Source organism: Bombus flavifrons, chromosome 5 (genome assembly GCF_040668555.2).
Source record: "Bombus flavifrons isolate JBK064 chromosome 5, iyBomFlav1_principal, whole genome shotgun sequence".
NCBI lineage: Eukaryota > Metazoa > Arthropoda > Insecta > Hymenoptera > Apidae > Bombus > Bombus flavifrons.
Genome location: NC_138446.1, coordinates 16,193,127 through 16,212,750, shown reverse-complemented (window position 1 = coordinate 16,212,750; position 19,624 = coordinate 16,193,127). Strand labels below are relative to the sequence as shown.

Genomic DNA, 19,624 nt, shown 5'->3' with positions numbered 1-19,624 from the left:
CGTAACAGATACGTATAGATTCTTTTTACAAATACGTTTATTTCGAATTTTCGAACATTCGGATTGTAACCGTCGTAAAATTTTGAAGACAACGTACATCGTCACGGTTGATAAGACGCTGGTGGATTCGCGAAAATCCATTGACCATGACCTTTCGACGACTATTTCGTTCGGCACGGGATCTCTGGACTTTCGCAGAAACCTGCTCGTGGTAACGAATGGGCATGAATATTCGTGCCACGAACCAGTCGAAATTTATAGCGACAAGGTGCCGCGAACTCACCCTGTGCCACGTCCAATCAATTTCATTTCGACCGTTTCTCCAACAATCTGTCGTCGAGATCGTTTCTCTAAATCAATTCTATCTAACTTGCAAGATCCATCGAATATTTATCGCCTCGTTCACCGTGGCTATACTACAAAGATTTTACAACAACTTATATCCGAAGCAAGTTTAACGAGCGTAACGAAGAAGCTTCAAGCGGAGAACGACATTCTTCGTGGACAGATAAGCGAAGAATGTCAGTGCAACAGCGATAAAACATGCCCTTATCTTCAAGAAATGGAGAATTAACGAAACTAGATCCAGTGCTCGACAGCGTATTTCGTCGAGTCTTTACTCAAATGTCTCGACCCTCTCCAGGGGTTATGATGATATACATGCCAAGGTAACTTTTTAGAAAGAAACTCTGTTAGAGAATTGTTACAATTTTTCCGACATCGTTGAAACGTAATGGGATATACGTAGATACGACCGAACGTGAAATTGTTGAGAATTGTGGATCTTAATTGCCGAAATAAAAGTAAAGGAACACTAAGGTTACACTTAGAATTTATATTAAAATAGTTTTAGATTTATTTAACCCTTAGAGTGCTGAATACTCGCGGCCTATGCCCTGTGGACGGAGTACTTTTTCGCTAGACTGAACTCTGATGATCGACTATTCAAAGCGCAAATCGTAATAAGTTATAGTAATTCTTTTGCACGAGATTAAATGATTCAAGAGCGTTATTTTTTAGTATTAATTATTTATTATAAACGTTGAAATTTACAATAAACTAGTATTTGCGTAATAAACTAGAAAACGATAAACTAGAAAGCTAAATTTAGTAAATATAAGACAAGTTAATAACTCAGTTGCGCGTGAAAAATTTCAAAACAATTATCGATACGTAATCCGACATCGCATTTTCTGCATTCGTATCGCGTGTCGCTCCTTCTCTTATTTTTCACACGAACGACACATGTTCTTCTTGATAATTGTGTCGTGCCTGCACGATTAGGGCATTTTGATGGAAAATGCCTATCAATTAAATAAAGTGGCAAATCCTCGGACTTTCTCTTTCCTCCTCCTACCATGCTTCTACGTTGGAAATATTTTCGTAAAACGTCTCTTATCGACGCTAAATGAAATTCACTAAATTTTTGTTTCGAAGCAGTAGATTTTTGATATAAAATATACGCATTATATATAAGGAATGCATTTATATGTCGGAGATAAAAGAACATCGGGATTTCCCGGCTGGAATGTTGGGAAAAACCCCCAATGCCCTAGTCCAGACTTTTACTATAGCTACACTCAAGTAATAAAAATAAGAAATAGTTCTAATGTTTCAATCTGGCCTTTATGACGATGGGTTCGGGCTCGAAGTGACATAGCGGGTCACTGGACGTAGCCACGGTCACGGGAGGGACGTGTGCCTGACAAAGGTATGGAATGATTATATGGACCTCATTAAGAACAAAGATTGACCCGAGAAGTGAGGACAGGAGTATATAAGGGCAGTTTCATTTGGATCGAGAGCTAGAGAAGCAGAGAGTTAGTTAGTCATTGTACGAATTACTACTAATTACTGATTGAGTTACTCGAATTGTGTATTACGTTGATACTCGTCCTCCCGTGGACCGTGGATTCGTTATCGAACCTGAATCCGTGGTTACTATCATCTCGACCATCCTATCGCCGCTATTACTCATAGCCTCCTCTTGTAGTGTCCACATTTGTACCAATAAACCTTAGCTGCATCCGCGATGGTAAAGTAAGTAAAGGTTCATCGAACGCCCCGCAAGTCCACCCTGATTCCGACATATATTTATCTCGCGCAAACGTAATGGTATTACTTCTGCGTAGGTGTTCGGAAAAATTGACAAACGCATGTATGCGTCCTTAGTCCATGCCGGACACTTACAGAAAACGCATATATGCGTCCATAGCACAATAAGGGTTAAAATACTCCCGTGGGTGTACTGAGCGAAACATGTGATCTCCGCGTGGCAGTGCAAGTGTTGATTAATCGAATCTAGGTATGATAAATTGAATGAATAATTTACCAAATACGATGCTATAAATGTTGAGAATTGTGGATCTTAATTGTCGAAATAAAAGTAAAGGAACACTAAGGTTACACTTAGAATTCATATTAAAATACTTTTGGATTTATTTAATAAACGATTTCCAGGATCTTCATCGACACTTTCTTTGTCTCACCATCTTCCATGTCACACTTCCAACGGAACAGTTACATTCATCCGTTTTTCGAGACACACACACGTACTTTCACATACTCGTATTCACATACGCGTGTCACTACTACGCGGCCAATCTAGTCTAGCACACAAAATTATACATATCTCAATAGGAATATTCTGTTATAACATATGTCGTTATTAGACTGCGTATATTTACCCAAATTCGTATCTCTATGAATATAATGGGAAAAATGAAATTTAGATAAAAACCTGTTTTACTGATTAAATATTAGGTTGTCCGAAAAGTTTCTTTCGTTTTATGAGAAAATAACAAACGCACGACTTCTTTTTGTTTTATATTATTTTGTCGAATCACGTACGATTCATTTTGTTCTGTTGAGATAAACACCGCGACATTTCACAGACCTAGTTTCACGTTTGTACGAAGGTGCATTGTTGTAAAAAACGCGTTTGCGAAAGAAAGACACTTTCCGGACAACCTAATAATAGAACGACTATTATATTTTTCTGTATATTACGCGTTTTCTCCGCAATTTTACGTGTTTTTCCCTAGAAACGGAGAAAAATCTGCGGTAGAATCGTTGCATTACCGTTGTCGCCCTCCAAAATTGGATCTCAAAGGATTAGAGCGCCAAATCGGTGGAATCTGCGTGGGAACGTCGTTTTACCGCGACTGATAAACGATCGCGGCCACGGAATATTAAGACTCGATAACCGGCTACAACGAAACCAATGACGCGAACAAATGTCGTCGATCGCGTAACTACGCGAAAGAAAGCGAGCACAGTTTCGCGTGCCGATAAATCGAAACGCCGCGCCTCCACCGAGCCATTGCGGGGCTCCTTTCCTTTAAATCCAGTCTCGATTCGACCGGAGAGATCGTTGCGGTGTGTCCACAAATCGCGAGATTTATTTCTCTGGGACACTACTGACAGCGCGTGGAGCCGCGCGGTGTTGGATTTCGCGAATCGATGCATCGAGAGATCGAACGATACGCTCGGTTGTTCCTTTCTTTCTGTGTTCTTGCTTCATACATCGAGTCGTACTCGATTCGTTCTGCCGTATTTGTTGGGGTAGGACCGGTCAATTGGTTAGTTAGCGAACGAGTGACATGGAAAATTCTCGGTTGAGGTATATGGAGTTGGTGCGTGGATCGTAAACTTGCGGAAGGTGTTGCCGAGGTTGCCGAGTAGACCTATCAAAGGGAAAATACGGGTACCGAGGGTACTCCGGTATAATATCCAATGTATAGAGCGAGTACGAGAAGAAACGACGTACATACTGTACGTCCTTTGTATCGGCGTGTACAACATACGTATTCTAAAGCTACAACGACACTTACGGACGTTCGCGTTTTCGTTACGAGTAACTTTGATCGACTTCTTCGATTCCAATAACACGTTCGGTCGGAGCGTTTCTTTCGTACCGTCCATTTGCCACTCGTTTATAACCTTTGCGCACGTTAAAGCATCGTTTAACTAACTTTAAAAACTAGCGATAACAACGACCCTCTCATCCAGGTTATAGATAGCGCAATTATTAGTTCAAAATCGACGTAACCTAGGAAACACGGATTATTGTAACAAACTGACACGATGCTGCGTAGGATAAACTGTTAACGTAAACGTCGCAACCGAGAAATTTCCGTTCGAAAGATCGTTCTCGGTAATTTTCCGGGACCGGTCCGTCAGGAGGGGGCAGCGGAACGTAAAGAGTAGAAAAGAAAAACGAAGAGGTCGAGAAAGAGAGAGGGATGGATCGAGGACAGGGGATACGAGAGAGAGAAGAAGACCGGTCTCGAGAGGCTCGTCCAAGCGGACAGGAATCGGCGATCGCTCGGAGCGTCTCCTTGGCTCCGGTCAGTGGCTGGCTACGGCCAACTTTTCTTCACCTTGCGGGCGAATGACCGTTACGTTTTTTCGCTCCAAGGCTGGATGTATCCTTTCGTCGGGGCCTCCTCTCCCTTCTGCTTCTCGTTTTCGCAGACCACCGCTCGCAAACGTGGCTCCTTCGTGGAACAAAGCTCCGGTCTCTCGGTCTTCCTTTCGTTTTCATCTCATAGTTCCTCGTCTCTTCGTCGTTTTGCCCATCTTTCTCCTCGTTTTCACTCTTTCCGGCCACTTTTCCCAGCTATCGTCTTTTTTCGCCGAGTACGAAACGCATCGTTGTCCTCTTTTGGCTTTAATCGCCCTCTTCAACTCCGTCAATTTTTAGTACGGCCATCGCGAGCGCGTGGGCGCGATTCCAAAAAACGAGCACCCACGAAACGATCGGACGATTTGGAGGTCCGCCAATCGTATTTCCCTGCCGTCGAACATGCACCGTCGTATTTAATATCCGCCACGCAACGTCCAAACTTCTTTCCCCTGCGAGCGAAGAAACTCGAACAACTTTCTGTCGTATAAGAAAGAAGACTATGTAAGTTTCGAGGGAAAAAAGAATCGCACGATAACGTTCGCCGCGAGTTACACGGACGATTTGCATTTTTTTCGCGAAAGCTGGCCTCCCTTCGAACGTGGCACGCGAGTGGCCCGGAGTTACCCACGGTCTATGCGCGCTGGTAACAGGCATTCTGGCCGTGATCGTCGTTTCCAGACGAATCCACGCGCGTCACGCGAACTCGTACACTCGAGGGACCACGTACGCGCAATTACGTTCCCGCCGAAACTATCGAAAATCGGCTGTGGTACGTCGCTGTAATCCACTAGACGTCGCGTTTCTGCAAATTTCGTCGCAGGCAATAACCTCGCGTTCTTCTTCGATGCCGTATCGGTTTCGATTGGACGAGATAGGCTAAAGAACGTGTTGGATATACGGTAGAAGAAGAGACGGAAATTGGAAGGGAACGCGGGGAAATAGAACGGTCGGTTTTGATGAATTTTTCAGGGAACGTTCGCTGGTTACTTGAGCCCGCGTTTACGCGTTACGTTTCAATCAGCTAATTGAAAAAACGAGAATGCGACGGGTGTGCAGCGCACCAGAATCATTAGCAAATGCGTCTCGTGATTGAATTTTTCATGTATCGCGGTCATTCGAACGCGAACAGATCAGCTTGTCACCGTTATTCCTAGTTTCAATTAGCTGATTAAGCTGACGGAATACGCGTTATGGTTATCCGTTAATGCGTTGTCGGTTGATCAATTTGAATTTCAACTCGTTTTCTACGGTACCGTGTCCTTCGCTTTGTCAGACACTCCGAAACCACTGCTTTCCCTGAAAGAGAAGAAGACTACGATCAGACGCGAGCGTAATATTAGGTTGTCCGGAAAGCGTCTTTCTTTTACAGACACGTCTTTTACAACGACGCATCTTTGTACAAACGCGAAACCTAATCTGTCGAACGTCGTGATCTTTAGTTTGATGGAACAACATGGATCGTACGTAATTCGATAAAATAACGTAGCGGCACTCGACAGTCAACTACGATCGGACGACGACGGAGCAGTGGCTAGCGCCTTTGGTTACGAACGTTCGGGACCCGGGTTCAAATCCCGGCATCGGTAGTCCGTTTTTTTCCTGAGAGTGTGGACAAGTGGGTGTCACTACGTAGCGGCCCCTTCTCCTAAAGGGAGAGGGGATGGGTCGGTCAGTCAACTTAGCCTGTGTTGCACTGCCAATTTTGACGTAATCATGGCGGACTCCAAAAGCGATAGGAAAGTCCGTAGTCCACCAAACGCTCACCGCCACATCGACGATTTCGCGTAACGTCTCTGCACGGATTTGACAACAAGCGGCCGACGCTTTATCCAGCATCGAAACGACAAATCCGCAGATGCCGAACTCTCGCAACCGTACGCGAAAACGACGAGCGAAAGTCGTACGACCATATGCACAACACAAGGAAGAAACGTTATCACTGATAAGGAGGTACTCTGTAGCGGCACTCGACAGCCAACTACGACCGGACGACGGCAGAGCAGGGGTTTTAGCGCCTTTGGTTGCGAACGTTCGGGACCCGGGTTCAAATCCCGGCACCCGTAGTCCGATTTTTCTTCCACTACATCTAAATGAGAAGAAAAGCAGCAGTATCTCAGCGTCACCTATACACCGGCAGTAGCACTATCACTACGACCTGTCCACCTCAATAATATAAAACAGGGAAAATGTTGTGCATCCACATCTTCCCTTATAAAACGGAAGAAACCTTCTTAATAATTATTAGAACGTAAACGAAATAATAAAAGTTACTCGTTAATAATAAAAATTACAACATATCAATGAGACAATGCTGGACGAAGCTCGACAAAGTATCGATTCTTTTGATAACCTCTTGCGGAGTTCGTTCACCATGCGTCCGAATGAACATACGTGCTGCGTATATTTCGCTTAAGTGCATGCACATTTTCATTCATCATCCACGGCAAGTTGGCGATGAATCACCTTCTTCGACGATCGGCACAGGTACAAATTTACCGCTTGCCTGTCTCTTCGTACGCAGCCGGTCGACCGCTGTGTATCGCATGCATTATTAATTGTAACGCTACGCACGAGATAACGCGTCGCGCGTCGACGCTCGGCTTCGATCGCTCCTCACCGCCAACGATCTTTTCGTCGGCAAACATTTCGACGCATCGGCCACTTGACAGAAGGTTCGTCGTTCGCGTTCCAACAAAGTACAGAGAGTTTTCGTTTTGCTGGAAAATGCGGTTCACGAAATTTTCAACGAGAAAGCTTATGGTTTCGGGAAAGATATCCGAGACTCGATTTGAATTCGAATCTTGTCTCGATGATAGAATCGATCGCACTTCCATTTACGACCTGATAACTGGCTCGACGAGTGGAAAACGCGGTATTCCACGTCGATCCGACGATGGCCGCTCGGTTTTAGGCGCTAGGGCATTCCAACCACGCGTGTCCGGAATCTTAGATTTCAGCGGATACCGATCGAAGCTCGTCGGCGAACGTGTCGGTCGGAGCAAATCGTGGAAAAGGGATATCCTGCGGGACGTCGGCTATCCACGTCGCATGTAGCGTGTATCGACAGCACGTCGGGAATAACTCCCACGTTCTTTTTTTAATTAACCGGTCGATCATCGTGGATGCCAGATTTCATACACATACGGTAGAGTTTCTCTACGAAGAATAGTAAATTTTTACCAGATTTGAATGGTCTATGTAACGATGAATTTGCAGTAATTACCATCCTTGTATTCTATGTAATTGTATTTGTTGTATATGCTGCTTCGTTTACGTATTAACATTTTGACTGCCACGTTGGTCGTACTATATGACCAGTCACGGTTTCTCTTGTGACGCCACGGTGGTCATTGGTGATCGGAGCGTTTGAACTTCTTACAGGTGAAAAAATTGTATGATAGTTGACAGTTAGGGCATTTTGAATATAACCGATAAATAGACGATACTTTGAAATAAAAAGTGTCTCGTTGAACGATTAAACATTTTTATTAGAACATCGATAAAAAAAAAACGAGAACGAATCTTGCATCTAACGGTGCACTGTGTTTGCATCCAAATTTTTGAGGGGGAATCTACGAATATTATTATAAACACACCTTGGAAAATAATCGCAAATGCTGCTTTATAATGATATATTTGAAGTTAGAAGTGTGAACATACCTCACTGTTATATAGAACGAGCAAATACCATTCTACACGTTTCAACGATATATTCTAGAAGTTTTGCTTGCGACGAAATAACGAACGCGAATGGTTTGTTGAAATAAACGAAGCCTTGTTACAATATGTCGCTATCGACTGTTACCAAGGCGCCACGGCGGTCACCCGTGACCATCAATAAGATAAACGGTCGATTGGAGAAGAATGTCGTCTTACATCATCAATTTATTATTATTTTGCCATTATATGCTTTGAACAATTAACCCTTAGAGTGCTGAATACTCGCGGCTTATGCGCTGTGGACGGAGTACTTTTTCGCTAGACTGAACTCTGATGATCGACTATTCAAAGCGCAGATCGTAATAAGTTATAGTAATTCTTTTGCACGAGATTAAATGATTCAAGAGCGTTATTTTTTAGTATTAATTATTTATTATAAACTTTGAAATTTACAATAAACTAGTATTTGCGTAATAAACTAGAAAACGATAAACTAGAAAGCTAAATTTAGTAAATATAAGACAAGTTAATAATTCAGTTGCGCGTGAAAAATTTCAAAACAATTATCGATACGTAATCCGACATCGCATTTTCTGCATTCGTATCGCGTGTCGCTCCTTCTCTTATTTTTCATACGAACGACACATGTTCTTCTTGATAATTGTGTCGTGCCGGCACGATTAGGGCATTTTGATGGAAAATGCCTATCAATTAAATAAAATGGTAAATCCGCGGACTTTCTCTTTCCTCCTCCTACCATGCTTCTACGTTGGAAATATTTTCGTAAAATGTCTCTTATCGACGCTAAATGAAATTCACTAAATTTTTGTTTCGAAGCAGTAGATTTTTTATATAAAATATACGCATTATATGTAAGGAATGCATTTATATTTATCTCGCGCAAACGTAATGGTATTACTTCTGCGTAGGTGTTCGGACAAATTGACAAACGCGTATATGCGTCCTTAGTCCATGCCGGACACTTACAGAAAACGCATATATGCGTCCTTAGTCCACACCGATAGCTTTCGTCAGACGCATATATGCGTCCATAGCACTATAAGGGTTAAAATACTCCCGTGGCGTACTGAGCGAAACGTGTGATCTCCGCGTGGCAGTGCAAGTGTTGATTAATCGAGTCTAGGTGTGATAAATTGAATGTATAATTTAGCAAATTCGATGCTATAAATGTTGAGAATTGTGGATCTTAATTGTCGAAATAAAAATAAAGGAACACTAAGGTTACACTTAGAATTCATATTAAAATACTTTTAGATTTATTTAATAAACGATTTCCAAGATCTTCGTCGACACTTTCTTTGTCTCACCATCTTCCATACCACACTACCAATGGAACAGTTACATCCATCTGTTTTTCGAAACGCCGTGCACACACGTACTTCCACACACTCATATTCACATACGCGTGTCACTACTACGCGGCCAATCTAGTCTAGTACACAAAATTATACATGTCTCAATAATGAAAAAAAATGAAATATACAATAATCGCGCTATAAAAATGTCCGAGGATTTATCCTCGGATAGTATCCGCGTACTCGGACAGAAATAAACGAACGCAGAACTTTTGAAACGGACTGTAGCGGCGAACATCCCCGGAAACTAGGCCTTAGGCCGGCTAGATTGGACGGGCTCGCGCGAAATTGCTGAATGCACGAAATGAAAGTATCACAGCTGACGGGTTGGGGTGGAAAGCGGTGGAGATAGACGGCAGGGGACGAACAGAGGGAAACAGAGAGAAAGAGAAGCTCGCCATGCCAGTGGAGGGTGGTTTTTGCCGAGGGTGCTTTGGCTTTTTCATAACCGGCGGAAGAAGGGTTGTGCAGACAATGGATCTTCATCTAAATTGTAAATGGCACGTTGTAAAATTGTAAATGGTCATTAGTTCGCATGCCCGTCGATACCTCGTCGCCGCGATTTATATTAGCCTTTCAACCGTCCGCTCTTTTGCATACAACGAACCCCGCGCGTTTACACCGTTCGATTCGCTTTTGAATCGTTTCGCCAGCGTTGAAGCTCGATCGCGTAGCCATCGTCCAAATACCGGCTTCCAGTCGTTCGATCGTAAAAATATTGGCCGATTCCTATGCTGGAAATTCCGACGAATCGTTTTATTAAAAGTTACGATTCCATTTTCTCGATGCGAATCCGTCGAAGAACAAGGATGACTCTTTGGAAAACAGAAGTGGAAGAATCGCGAACTACGGGGCAAGGAAGAAGCTTCTTTTCTTGCTTTTCTAGTCGCGGAAGGAAGAGGGAACGGAGAGCGAAGCAGCGGAAGAGAAGATAGGAGAAAATCAGAGAGGTTGGTCGGTGGATTTACATTTTGATAAGAAATCTCTTGGAAAGTTTCCTCGAAGCGACCTAACCTATCTCCCCTCATCTTGTTCTCTCGCTCGCGATAGATAAGGGAGGTGCTTTTATCCGAGTCCTCTCGCTTCTTCCGGTAACCCTGCCACCACCGCCTTCTTATTCTTACCTCATTACGCCGGATTAGCTTATTCGAGGCGCTGGCGGGCGCGGCGTTCGCGGTGAAAAGTCGCCTTCCCCCTCGGAACACGTCGATTAAGACGAACCTCGGAGGCGAAACGAGCTAAAAGAGAAACCGTGTGCGCGCCGAGCTCCGATCTAATTTCAATCTTGCTCGTTCCTCGCTAGATCTCGCCCAGAGCGTCTTCCTCTTAGCTTTCTTCCTCCGTTCCGGTAGTAACTTCGTCAAAGTGTCCGCTTCGAAGCCGATACTCTTTTCTCTCTCTCCGCTTTATTACGTTCCATTTAATTAGTCCGATTGAACGGAAAGAGAAACTGGCTCCGGTCGCCAAGCGTCGATTAACCGGACCCGCGAGAACGATAAAGTTGGAAGTCACTGTCGGACTAAGAAATTCAAAAGGAAGTTCTTTTCCGTCGCAGCTCGCGGGAATCGTTGTCGGAATTAATTTTCTCCAGCGTCGCGTTTTTCCTCGACACGCTTGCCCGCGTGTCTTTTCCCATCGGTGCAGAGTCGGTCTTCTTTCGGTCGACTTTCGTCGATTCTAAAGAATCGACCGGCCATCTCGCACGGTCGCACCGTTGATCACCTGTGACACGGTGCAACGAGAAAAGACCATTATCGAAGATGCTGTCGGAATTATCTTCCGCCGCAACGCGCGACACGTCACCGCATGACCAAACGGAGGATCTAACGGTTTGCCGAGCGGAACGGCAGATCGCGGGGTCGATGTCTGGAAAGATTATCCTTCGACATCTGCGAGAATCGCCGTCTTATTCGTACGTGTTTGCTGCAGGTAAACAGAAAAACCAGAAATAACTGTTTCGATTTTATCGTAGGAATATTCCATAACAGAAGCTACTACGACCGCGCTACTTCCAACTATAAACTGTCGCACTTCGCACCATACTTTCTATATTTCCAGCAAGTTTCTCTTCGCGTTCAGCTACTTTCTTTCGTGTTATTTTTCGTCGATCCTCGAGAAACACGGTCGAAGGACTTTGAAGAGGAAAAATAAAAAATGCCGCGATGCTGAAAAGACCTCGCCAGCCAATTAAGGATATTGCCAGGTTCGGTAGGGTTGCGAATTAGCGACCCTTGCAGTGGTAATAACGAAAAAAACGCGCGGATCAAAGTGCGCGATACTTAACGAACTGCGCGGCGTTCGCTCCCTCGTCGTTGGAACAGCGAAACAGAGAAAAGCATCGGGTTGCTGGTCGATTTTTACGCGTGCGTGTTTCGCACGTGAGTAGCGTGCGATACGCGCGATCGATGGCTGAAGAACGCAGCCACAGTTTCGTTCGTTGCGAATGCTACGTCGCTCGCCCTCGTCAACTTTCTCTCCTCTCTTCTCCGTGGCATTCTCAGTTCTCTTTCCGGCGATCCACCCTATCGTTTCGTTTCGCTTCCTTCGACGATCCGCCATTTGTATTAATGAGCGGAATCGCTCGGGTTTTTGCGTGTGCACCCTCGTCGCGCATCGATCGGCACGAGAGTGGATAAAGCAAGGACAACGCGGAAGAAGCGCGTTGTTCGGAACGTTTTAGACACCCCTATTTATTCAGCTGATAGGAGAATGCGACGAGTCATCGCGCGTAGAAACCAGCTCAAGAGGGATCACTCTTCCTCGTTAGGTAGAAACCACTCACCAACAAGATGACTGAGGGTTGATCGTTTCGAATTTCGTGGGCTGGGTTCTACCAAAAGTCTCTTCTCGATTTCCACGTTTCCCTCGTGCAGTCTTTAAACCTCCTTGCGTGTCGGTAGTGTTTTCTTTTTTCCATATCGGACAGAGAATGGTTAAAAGCTAGCGCCACCTTCGATAAACACGCCTGATGTGTCATGAACTTCGAATCTCTTTGCCACGATCGAGACGTTCAGAAGTCACGTCAATTTCACAGCTCGAAAAATGCGGGAATATCAGTCGTGTTGCTATTTTTCCGATGGAATTAGAAGACTGATGAAAGTTCGAGTCGATCGGATTGTTTCGAAGGTTTTAAAGATAATTATTCTTGCGCTCCGGATAGAATTTCAAAGGGTGTTATCGCGAGTAGTCGGACTCGCCCATCGCCAAGTACGCGGTTCCGACCATCCGTCACTTTGAAAAATGACGCGGTTCTTGTCCGGAGGGCGAGGAAGTGTAGAGAAAAAGAAAAAGAGGGCAAAGGCAAAGGAAAAAGGAAGAGCGAACGTGGAAACAATGGTTGGACGCGGAGGGCGGATAGAGAGAAGGGAGAATATCGAGGCAGCCGCCAGATTACGAGAGAGACTGAGCTACTTTGCGTCGAGCTACTCTCACCCTAGTCAACGCTTTGTGCAACGTCTCGCCCACCACCTTTTCATCCCCGTGGCTTATTTTCGGCCGAGGAAAGCCTCGTCCGACGTTTGCACCGTCATGCCTCTAACCGGTTCAACCGGATTTCGAGATTGTTACACGATTTTAGAATGATTAATCGTCATAAATGCGCGTTGTACAGGGCGATGCCTACGTTGTACGAACTTCTGGGTCAACGAACATCGATTCAGCGACGTTGAAGTTGCTAAAAAGTTAGTAGGTTAACCAGGATTTAAACAAAGTTGTTCGTGTTAACGACGCATCCAGGTTTATTGTTTTATCCCATGATCCTGCAGGAAGCTATATGCCGATTCAACCTCTTGGTACAATATGTATTTTCCCTAAATCCTTTCCCGTGCCATACGTTGAATCAATATTTTCGTAACCCTGTTCCACGGAGTTTCCCACTTTCGAACAACTTCTCGAGCAAGAACGAGCGCATACAGAGACGGCTCAGCTCGACGTGGCAGTTCGAAACCTCCGTCAAACGTACACCGACATTTTCTGCCAGCAAATCGAGTTAATTCCTCGTCATAACTTGCCGTTCCCGATGTATCGTTATTCCTCTCGTTAGATATTCCGTTTTCCCGTCTGTTTATAACTTGCGTCACCCGGTATATCGATTCTTTTTGCTTTTTGATTCCGTTTCGCCAACCATCGTGAGTTTTACGAATGAAAAAAAGGGAAAACACGACAACTCGTTGTTTCTATTTTTGACGGACAGGAATGGGCGAGCAAAAATTGTTTGTCCTTATCGCCGACCGAACGATTCGAAATACAAGAGGGTGAATACACGGGACAGAAAAGGAGAAAATAGCGGAAACCCCGCACGAATTCCTTTCTCGGTCTCGTTATTTTTCTTCTGGTATAGCTTGCCCCCTTAATGGAGGAACAGCGTTCGATTTTCCGCGCGAATGGAGTGCCTCTTAAATATTCAATCCACCGCGTTACCCGGACTTGTCCTCCTTCGTTCTCTCGTGTATATTCTTCAGCTTTCTCTTCTTGCTTTTCTCCCTTCTTTGCAGATGGAAAAAACCATTTCTTACCTCTCGACGAGAGGACGAGCCCTTTGATTCTCTGACTTCCACTCGAACCTTCTCCGAATATCCGTATCGTAGCGCAGCAAGTAAGGCCGCAGGTCTCTCGTCGGTATTACGTTCTTCTGGTTGAAATCGTTACGCGATTTACGCCTGTTTAACCCTGACCCGTGGCAAAACTTCGAACGAAGGTTCTTCGCATCGATGAAAGTTTCTCTTTTTTTCTTTTTTCGTTTAACAGTCTCTGTAAGCTCGTTTCCTCCTTGTCATAATGGTAAAGAGTTTCGACGATGGACTTTACATTTTGTCGAGTATCAAAGTTGAAGTATAGGTTTAGGAGATCGAGGCATCGAAAGGTTAGTAGGTCGCGCAACTTTCCTCCCAACTACTTCGCGCAGATACGTGTTAGGCAAGTTTGGAGTAAAGGGAATTCTCGAAACGAAACGGAACAAGCGCGAGAGAATCGTATCGCGAGTATATCTCAAGTATCCGTCGGTTCAGCCTCTTTTCATAAATCTTTCGTCGAACGGAGGCGCGGCATCCGAAATTAGCGACGGCTGTCGGTGATGTTTCAACCGCAATTTGCATGCGAAAAGACGGACGAAAATTAGGAGAGAGGAAGGGGAATATCCTCGAAACAGAGATGGTCCGCTGGAGAGAAACGAGCCATCGTATCGTTTCCATGGAATCGAGATGCTCGTTCGCGCTTCCATCTTGAGCTTTCGAAATATTCGAGGAAAAACACTGGAGCACCTTAGAAAGACGGGAAGACATCGGGATGGAGAGAAACAGAGCTGCCAGGATTTTCTTCCCTGTAAGTTGGTTTACTCGGCGGGTATTCGCGCGAGCTCCACTTTAATCGATATTACCGCCCGTGGAAATTAGATCTTCGCGGAGCAGAAATAATTACAGAAGAGTTCGGCCATCGCGGCGGAAAGGGTGAAAGACTCCCCGAGGAAATTGTGATTTCATTTGTCTTTAACGACGGACAGTTTAAGCGAAAGAGAGGAGAACGCCTTGGATGGACTTGAAAAAAGCTCGAGTACCTCGCGAGATTCAAAGGAGAAACGCGATTTCTTTCGCGTTCTTTTCTTTGTCTCGCAACCACCCCCTTTGTTCGACGTCCGGTGATATCGATATTGCAGCCGTAATTACGGCCAATTTTCTTTTTCCACTAGTGGTGTTTCGCGTTTCTCCTGCAGCGCCATAAAATGATCGATCGATCGTCGAACGTTGATCCGAGGAGACGTCGTGGAATTGCTCGAGACGAATAATCGTCCACGCAAAATGTTCGTTACGAAACACGGTGTCCCGATCGTGTTCCACGTAACGAGAAACGATATTTCCTGCAATCGATTCTGCCTACCCGTCTACTTCTCGTTGACATTTTACCACGTCTTCGCGGATAACTTCTTGATTATTAGAAACCATGTCGAAGCGCGTGGGCGACCGTCGTAGTTCCCGATGAATCGAAAATACTTCGACGACCAATATCTCTTCGAGCATCGACAGCCACCAACGAGAGAACCAACGAGACTCGTGTGTTTCTCTTCGAAAATCTTCCCTCGTGTATCAGATTTCCGGACAGGGAATACTCGAGTAACTTCTACGCGAGCCTAAAAACATCCTTCTCGAGTTCTAAAAGCGATTCAGCCGTGCAGTTAAAAACAATAAGCGAAAAGGTGTATGGTGGTATAAAAAGAGAGCCGGTGGCGATGGCGCGGCAACGACGATGGACAACGAGGAACAGCAGCCGCGGAGATCCGGCTTCGTATCTTGCTGGATCTTGCGTGCGAATGTCCTTGCGGAAAGGGGATGAGCGTGACGAGGAAAAAAGGAGCGCGAGAAAGGGCGGCGGTGAGAGAAAGACGGCAAGGAGTGGCGCGGGGCGAGGCTTTGGAGGAAACGCGTCGGCGGATCGATAGGAGCGGTTTCGAGCGGCGCGCATGCGAGCCTGGGCACCAATGGTCGCGCGAGGGTAGTTTCGACGAACCTAGCCGCCCTTGGGCGAAGGAGGACGGGGACAGAGAGGCGGTGGTGTGTGCGACGCCCAGGGCCGGCGTCGAACGCACCCTCGATTCCAAACTTTCTACGCTGTCTCGTTTCTTTTTTTCTCTTCTTTTTTCCAACTATATCGTTCGATGCTATCCGTGTCTCGTCGTCGTATTTGTGTTCGAATCGTAGATTGTTTTAACGGTTGCAACGATAGCGTTGACGAATACACAAGGCAGCGATATTTGCGCCGTAAACGTACAAGGTAAAGAATTTTCCAGGATGTATACGAAGGTGTGTTCTAATGGGTTCAGCCCTGACACGGGAGGGCGCGTGTTTCACTCGATAGCGGATCTCGCTACCGGCAGACGGTGCGACTAGCCAAGAATTAGAACACCTGCCGCGTCTCACGATAAAACGAATCCATGGAGCGGCGACTCGAGGAGTTTAAGATGTACGGGTGGACGCGAGATTCGTCGAAATTGTCGACGACGCGCGTGCTTTCGTATTCGTTGGGCCGCGTGTATGCCTGCTTGTTCGCGGGTTTTACCACGTCCGGATGCATGCTTTCCAGTGTCGGACAAGAACAGAAGCCTGTTCGTAAGGATATCACGTATCGGCGCGGCGCGGCGTTGGGCATGCAGATCTCTGCACCCCGTTCTTTGTTGTTCGCGTTCGCGCGTTGCTGCACGCCTCGACTTTGCACGAACGATCGCTCGACCGTAGCAGCTGTACCACGATCGTTTCCCTTCCTTTTCTTTTCCCTCCATCTTGCTCACCGTCTCCGTCTAAATCTGAATTTGAAGGATGTCGGTATTGGAGATTGTATTCTCTGTAATTTGTCGATGAACGAATAAAAAGAATTGCTTCGCAGAGAGGGTAGAACGAGGGATGCCATTATTCTACGCACGAGGTTGATCGTCGTCGAGGGTGAAGGACCCGTGACACCGAACACCGCCTACTACACGATGACAGCCTTTACGCTATCATTCACCGCGGTAATATAATTACACGCAGCCGTACTTTTAACCCCGTTTTGCGACAAAGAAAGAAATCTTGAGGTTTTGTCCGATGATACGTCTCGATTCTTTCGATTCACCTGAATATTGATGAGGAAAATACGGCCACCGATGCACGAGCTACCTCGTCGACTATATACCGTGCTCACCGGGTTATACACGAGCATGAAACATTATCGCATTACCGTCGTTACCATAGAATTCTGGCGTACGCTTCTAGTCGGTGCATAAAAGCCGGCTGTTTGATCCTATCGCTTCGCGTTATCCAACGCATCGATATTTAACCAGTGGCTCTCACCGGTTGAATAATTACAGATCGGTGTCTAATCGCCTTACCGTTTGCGTCACAGCCTTCGTCATTTTCTTTTTCACGCTCTAGATTTCATCTTTGGCCGATAACGATCGATCGATCGCATCGGCATCGTTTCGCTGCTGACGCTGTCCGATGTATAAAACTACGTTATTACAGCTTGCAGAACGGAGATCATCGATTGACTCGAAATTAATACGTCTTCGCGCCGATAGCATTTTATCCAGCATCTCTAAGCGATCGAGAGAAACGCGCGTCCTATCTATAAAGAAGGAAGACACGACGCATTAACGAGGCTAAGCGTGGAAATTTATTTATCGACCGGCAGAAACGCTGTCGATAATTAGCGGTTGCCAGGTCCGCGATTTTACCGCGAAGGTAATTGAAAATTGCCCGCGTACTCTGCATCCCTTTCGCGTCCTCTCTCTCTCTCTCTCTATCTCTCTCTATCTATCTATCTATCTATTCATCTATCTATCTATCATCTATCTATCTCTTTCACGCGTTGGAAAGCTACCTTAGAGTCGAGACAATCAGGAACGCGCTATCTATTCGACGCGATCTTCTCGTTACCAATTAGTCGCCGATGTAACGGGCGATTATGCGCCGATGAAGCATCGCGCGATAGCCTGTTGTCAGTAATAAACGAGCCGGGAGATCGTCGATGCTTGATGAACAAGGCGATCGATCGATTTCGACGAAGGTCGCCTCGAGACATCCTCTTAAGGACGCTTACCCTTCTCCTTTGCTCGACTTTCCACCGCCCCTATACTGTCTCTCCTCCTTCCGAGACCGAGAACTCAAACAAAAGCCTGGATATAGTGACCCAATTCCCTTTTACCGTATCGCGTACACTCGTCAATTTTTTCCTCGTATTTTTCTCTCGATCTACCAAAGTCTACCGTTCACTTGTCGTGTGTCTTACGATGTCAAGGCACGACGACTCAATTCATCGACAAGCTCGTAAATCGTCTCGTTACCAACCAGTCACGATGGTCACTGATTCGTGACGGTATTAGCCGGCACCTGTACAGGTAGCAGGCCGCAAAAGAGGCCAAGAGGGGGACAGGTGTAAACGACCCACGCGACCGTTCACCCTTTTCTCCGACCCTTCGATGAAATTTTCAGACCGGACAGCCAGCAGGTGCACCGTCGTACCGAGATAACGCGGAATCGCACGATTGAAAAATTCCTCGGTCAACTTCAGCTCATTAGCAGCCTCGTTGCCGCCAATCGAACCGCTTAATTGCGTGTCGACGATCGTCCAACGAAAATTGCCACGAATTTCATTGACCAGAAACCTACTCTCGACTCGATCGAGAAACGTGTGGAAAATTGTCTTTTTGAAAAAATGAGAATTAACGTAGCGGCAGCCAAGAGAGTAAAGAGTAATGAAAATCGGAAGAAAATGATTCCGCTGACTTTTACTTATGTCGTAAACCTAATTAATGGAAGCTTTAAAGATAAAAAAGATGTTCGTGTGTGTGGATACGCGAAAGCCAACGTGCATCGCGGCGGAAGATTGAAAAGGTGGTCGGTCTCTACCGACGTACAGGATATCGATCGAATGCAAAGAATTGTCAGTGGTTTCCGGAACTTTGCACGGAGCGGATGGCCTGATACGAGTATACCGTACCAGGGAATACCGTTCATGTATAAAAATATATACCACTGTGTCAGAGAATGAAAACCGATCCTGTAAGAATATCAACCGCTTCGTATCGGTCACTGTGAAACAGAAGCTTTACATAGACTCTAACTCGGAGATAGCAACTTTTTTTACGATTAACAGCCGAGTAACTTTCTCCGTTAGAAATGTTTCAATTTGTCAATAAATTGGAAAGTTAATCTCGAGTAATTGGATTTTGATTAGTGCTATTTCTGTTAACGCATTGAGGACGGGTGACGCTAATTCGCGTCTAACATACTTCATGCGGTATCCTACAAAAACCGTTAACTATCGTTAAATAAAACAACAAAAAAAAAGACAATGAATGCTATAAACAAAATGTTACGAATGTGTTTTAAATTAAATAAATAATATTGATCGCTGGGAAAGTTCGTCCGACTTTTAAGAAATTTAGTCGACATAAAGAATCATATTGAAGAGTTTGCCAGATGCGTGTCTGTGATCGAGGTTCTGGGATAAGTGCCATACCGTCTCTCGTGGTCCTCTTACGGGAAGATTGTCCGGGGAATATGCGGCAGCATATTTTAGAAGAAATTGTCGGCGCTGAAAAACAAAAGTATCCAAGGAGAAAATGCCGCGTATGTACCGGAAATAAAAGGAGGGACAACGCACGATATATTTGTAAATTTTGCCTGTTACGTCTCCGTCGTGCACATTTTTCCAG

At 45.4% G+C, this 19,624-nt stretch overlaps 1 protein-coding gene across 2 annotated transcripts in view; it reads left to right on the top strand.

Moving 5' to 3' along the window:
* Window positions 1–19,624, top strand: part of LOC138180221 (protein gustavus) — a 185,773-nt gene that overhangs the window by 62,506 nt on the left and 103,643 nt on the right. The gene's annotated exons all lie outside the window — the stretch shown is intronic.